The sequence below is a fragment of the Pseudoliparis swirei genome, chromosome 24 (genome assembly GCF_029220125.1).
Source record: "Pseudoliparis swirei isolate HS2019 ecotype Mariana Trench chromosome 24, NWPU_hadal_v1, whole genome shotgun sequence".
Classification (NCBI taxonomy): Eukaryota; Metazoa; Chordata; class Actinopteri; order Perciformes; family Liparidae; genus Pseudoliparis; species Pseudoliparis swirei.
In genome coordinates, this window is record NC_079411.1 from 28,089,746 (window position 1) to 28,095,940 (window position 6,195).

General features: G+C 39.1%; 1 non-coding gene across 1 annotated transcript; it reads right to left on the reverse strand.

Moving 5' to 3' along the window:
• Window positions 1-880: 880 nt before the first annotated feature.
• Window positions 881-954, reverse strand: trnai-aau (transfer RNA isoleucine (anticodon AAU)). Its single transcript has one exon. It is a non-coding gene; the product is annotated as a tRNA-Ile (tRNA).
• Between the last annotated feature and the right edge of the window lie 5,241 nt (window positions 955-6,195).

A 6,195-nucleotide genomic window follows, 5' to 3' on the forward strand; every position in this document is an offset into this window, starting at 1 on the left:
ATGTTACTAACTCTGCTTTCTCCCCGGAAGTCCTTTTGACTTTACGTATCATGGGGTCATCGGACCCTATGAGACGGCATAGATCCTATCTGCCTGATGGATCGTCTTGGTCGTGGAATTCCTGCTCATGACTACGCCACTGTCCTGTTGAGACTCCGCCCACTGTTGAGACTCCGCCCACTCCTCCTCCCCACCGCCATCTGCCTGATGGATCGTGGAGGTCTCCATCGTGGAATATGCCTACTATGAACTATTCATACACTCTGTCATATTCATTGAATGTATTTTAACTCTAAATCTGTCCTTCTGTACACATTACATCTATTGCATCTGTCCATCCTGGAGAGGGATCCTCCTCTGTTGCTCTCCTCCAGGTTTCTTCCCTTTTTTTCCCCCTGAAGGGTTATTTGGGAGTTTTTCCTGGTCCGATGTGAGGTTTTGGGGCAGGGATGTCTATGTGTACAGATTGTAAAGCACTCCGAGACAAATTTGTAATTTGTGAAATTGGGCTATACAAATAAACTGAATTGAATTGTATGTGTATATATTCCTTTATATCTATATATTTATATATATATATATATATATATATAAAAACAATATAGTTAATGTTTGTATTTATATGTATATGTTTCTTCTTATATATATTTCTGTATTATATATTTATATATAAACGCTATACTATGTATATATATATCTGTATGAAAGTGTGGTGGAAAACTGATTCAGAGTCCAGAGTGACTCCATGAAACCCCCGTGAACATGCCTGTTGAGGATCTCAAGACTACTTCCGGACTACAAAACGACTGTAATGATCTTAAGACGTCGCAATGAAGTGAAACGTAATGTTATAAGGTTATAACTTAAAATCAAAAACTAGTGGCCAGTACGGGGATCGAACCCGCGACCTTGGCGTTATTAGCACCACGCTCTAACCATCTGAGCTAACCGGCCCTGCGTCGCTGCCCTCAAAGATCAATACAGAACGCCGAGCCAATCAGGGAACGCTATATAATAATGTATACAAGACAGCGCGTGATGGGTCACATGACCAGAGGAACCCATAATAATATGTAAAGAGGTCTACAACAGTTATTATGATCAATTAAATGTTGATTCAGAATTTTAGCCTTTAAAAAAAAAACTAATTTTGAAATAAGTTTTAAAAAACATTATTTGTATAAGACTATTAGGCAATAATAAGACTATTGGGCAGTAATAAGACTTAGGTAATAATAAGACTATTAGGCAATAATAAGACTATTAGGCAGTAATAAGACTATTAGGTAATAATAAGACTATTAGGCAGGAATAAGACTATTAGGTAATAATCAGACTATTAGGCAGTAATAAGACTATTAGACAATAATCAGACTATTAGGCAGTAATAAGACTATTAGGTAATAATAAGACTATTAGGCAGTAATAAGACTATTAGGTAATAATCAGACTATTAGGCAGTAATAAGACTATTAGGTAATAATCAGACTATTAGGCAGTAATAAGACTATTAGGCAGTAATAAGACTATTAGGCAATAATAAGACTATTAGGCAGTAATAAGACTATTAGGTAATAATAAGACTATTAGGCAGTAATAAGACTATTAGGTAATAATCAGACTATTAGGCAGTAATAAGACTATTAGGCAGTAATAAGACTATTAGGTAATAATAAGACTATTAGGCAGGAATAAGACTATTAGGTAATAATCAGACTATTAGGCAGTAATAAGACTATTAGGCAGTAATAAGACTCTTAGGTAATAATAAGACTATTAGGCAGTAATAAGACTATTAGGTAATAATCAGACTATTAGGCAGTAATAAGACTATTAGGTAATAATAAGACTATTAGGCAGTAATAAGACTATTAGGTAATAATCAGACTATTAGGCAGTAATAAGACTATTAGGCAATAATAAGACTATTAGGCAGTAGTCTACAAATTCAAAGTATCTTGTTAGATTTTTTGAACAAAAAAGAAATAATCAGATAATCATATTCAATGTTATTCTTATTTCTTTGTGGTTATTTATTGTTATTACAATTCTTTTAAACAACTATTAACAAACAACTATTAACAATTATAACTTATTCCTCTGCTTTTTATTATTAACAATTATATTTATTGATTTATTGTGTGTACCTTCCTAGTCCAGGTAATACAGATCACACACACACACACACAACAAAGAACAACAACGAAACGCTATTAAGTTATCATAGTTATTAGAGGACATTAAGGGGCAGCGTACACACACACACACACACACACGCACGCACACACACACACGCACGCACACGCACACACACACGCACGCACACACACACACACACACACACACACACACACACACACACACACACGCACGCACACACACACACACACACACACACACGGTGGTGTTCTTGTCCCGGCCTGATTGACTCTTTTTATTCTGATGAATCATCAACGATCTTCTCGGCTATCACGCGTAGAACCTCACGTGTGTGTGTCACCGTGTGTCGGGTGTGGCTGTGTGTGTGCGTGTGTGCGTGTGTGTGTGTGTGTGTACGTGTGTGTGTGTTGTGTTTGTGTGGTGTGTGTGTGTGTACGTGTGTGTGTGTGTTCCTCCTGTCTCTGTCTCATATAACACACACCTCCCGGTTCCCGATGCTTCTGTAAAAGTCACATTCATCGCCGTGGTTACCTCCAGCCTCCTCTTCCTCCAGCCTCCTCTTCCTCCTTGTCTTGTTGTCGTGTTTCTGTTCCTCTTCACACGCTCGCCGACACACCCACCACCCACCACCCGGTGGGTGTGTGAGTGGAAAAGTACAGGCCGGAGCCGGCGGCCTCATCGCCATGACGACACACACACAATGGAGCTGCAGCAGCGTCACCGTGGAGATCATTTGATTTACCTCTTATTTAAATATGCATTTTAAATGTCTTTGTTATCGTAGTCATAACAACTGTTTGTATCGCTGTGGGAGACCAGAGAGACACACACACACACACACACACATACGCACATACACACACGCTCACACACACACACACACATAAAACCCCTCAAAACTATTTCACACACACACACAGACACACCCACAGACACACACACATATCGGTCGCCCTGGGAGACCACAGAGAGAGATAAGCGTGTCTGGACGTCTTTACATTCTTCCTCCGCAGAGTCACTGTGAGGTCAGCTGACCTGGGAGACGTCCTACAATGAAGAGGGTGGGTGTGTGTGTGTGTGTGTGAGTGTGCGTGTGTGTGTGTGTGTGTGTGAGTGTGAGTGTGTGTGTGAGTGTGTGTGTGTCAGTGTGTGTGTGAGTGTGTGTGTGGAGCTGTCAGCTCAGTGTGTTCCTCTCCTCCAGGCCTCCTGAAGGCTCTCCATGTCAGAGCAGCTGCTGCAGCCTCTGGGTCACGCAGGAGAGGAGAATGGAGAGAATGTCGAAGGCTGGGCTCACGACAGCAGCACTGGTTGGTTAAAACAGATGGAGGTGTTCCTGGTTTAGACTTTGAACACCTTCTGATGATGCTCAGGGTGGTGCCACCCTCTGGGCTCACGATCTTCTCGCCATCATCATAATCAGTGTGTGTGTGTGTGTTCTCCATCTAAAGCACGAGCTGTGCAGTTTCTTTAATATAATAGAAACTAAAAGGCTTTGAAACTATCTGTTGCTTTCATAAACAAATTCTTTGATGGTGACAGGTACGGCTCTTATCAAATCTCAATTCTAGGACTGAGCGGTCAGGGTGAGGTCAGCCTGTGTGGATGTGTCATCTTCTGGCCGAGGTCAAGAAGTGTTTGTCCCTACAGTATCTGTGCTTCTTATCCAGCAGTGTCAGTGTGTTCCACAACATGTGGGTGAGCGTATGAGCTGTTCTCTCTGGTCAGAGCCCGACTGCCATAGAAGGACACACGGTTTGGTGCTTCGGGGCCTTAATGCAAAGTGAGGGACATGGGGTACGATGTATGTATTTTTATATTCTTAACAAGAAACACTTTAAAAGAGAGATAGAAGAGTAGAGGACGGTCGTGATATCTCTTCTTCATCTTCTTCTTCTTCTCCCCGCTCTACACGGAGGAGGCTGTCTGACCTTTACTCCTGGAAACAAACAGCCGAGTCATAGAAGTTGGCTGAGAGGGGATATTTTAAATAGGCTGACATCGTTCTGCAGTATCGAGTTTGCAAAATAACATTCGGGGCAACTTTATATTATAGCTTCTCAACATGTTTGCATCACACGCCAGAATGATTACGACAATAACGACCCGCCCCCTTTTTTAGATAGAGTTAAAATTACCCCCAAGATATTAAATTCTGCTTATTATCTTTTATAATTTAGAGTTATATTCAAACCCTCACCCTGTTGAACCGTCTGCAATGATGTACCAATTAACTGAGGAGCTGCTAAATATATATATATATATATATTAATATATATATAATATAAATATATTATACATATATAATATATATAATATAACATATATATAATATAACATATATAATATGTATATATATATTACATATATTATATAGATCTATATAATATATATATATCATATATATCATACCTGCAAACTCATGAGGGGTGAAAAAGGTGACAACGGGGGGGGGGGGGTGGGTGCAAGTGACTTTTATTCTTTTTGTCACCACATCCACGTTGCTTGAAGCCTCAAAGCTTTTAAAACCACAACTAGTCATTTTATTGTTCTGACCACAAATCTAATTAATGATAAACAGTTTAAGAACAAAAGGTCCTCCGCTCTGACTCAGCCCTATAATGATAGTAATAACAAATATATATATATAATATGGTTAAAGTCATTCATGAACCAAATTCCTTTTTTTGTTGTTGCCTGAACAGTCCTCATGGACTGTTCCCTGAATCTGTTCTGTCTCTACCCGTTTGTCACGATACTCATATTATAACTTCTCATACCTGCCATAAATATCATGATACCCGATACCAGAATTCAATACAATAAAAACAATATGGTACCATAAATACGAGACTGGTATATTTATCTATAATAGTAATAAATAAAACATCTGTATGGTTCACTTTTTACCAACTTTTTCAACACTTAACAAATGACAGTAATATGAGTATTAATACAGCCAGATATGAATGAAACTACATGGTTCCATCATAGCATTGATTATACACTATGAGGCCGTAAGTCTCTGACCAGATGATCCACAGTTCATCAGGATGAGCAGCTGGAGAGTTACACAACTTTACAGACTGAAACATTTCACTTCTGGCATCTTCTTATTTTTTAAGCCGAAGTCTCTAAAGCTGCGCCTCTTCTCTCGCTGTGAGCTGCGCAGCGCAGTGTGCGCAGACAGCTCGACACGGAGCAGCGCGTGCGCTCTGATCGCTCTCTTAATGAAGTATCGATACTAAAAATATGCTAAATCACATCGTGTTTAACGTGCGGGTACTTTGTTAGCATCGCTACACCGTGCAGCGTGACATGAGTAGATGTAGCGGGCTAACATTCAAGCTAACCTGAACCCCCAAACGCTGTGGACATCTGAACGCTGATTGGCCGAGACGCGACACGCCCATCAAAGATGTTTTATTGCGAAGAAGAGCACCACTCCACATTTGTCTCCGCGTCTCACTGCAATCCCCCCCCCCCACAAAAACTCTTCGGATCTCCACGATTCACGTGGATGACCTATTTTGAGTTCAAAACGGTGAATTTCACCGAAAGGTGACAAGTTTGCAGGTATGATATATATATTACACATATATAATATATTATAAATATATAATATATTATATATGTATATTATATATATATATATAATATATTTATAAGAAATAGAATTAAGAGCAACAGTATCCTCTGCATGTTGATTGCGTTATAAATAGGAGAATGAAGTGGGAGCCCCTCTCCTCTACGTGAAGACTTTTAGATCACAATATATTTATTCTAAGCAGTATATATAATTCGTTACTCTTTTAATAAGTTCCCTTTTTTAATGTAACATCTTTTGATCAAAAATTAAAACGTGACAGCGATCAAACCAAGCGGAGTCAAGGTTATTTTTGTCCTTAATTCGCTTCTTTTTTTATTTATTTATAAAAAAACAAATTTAAAAAAGAAAATCCTCTATGAACTTATCTTACTTATCTTATCTGGAGGATGGTCATGTGGTCTATTTTATTCTGAAGGAGAAGAAAAAAA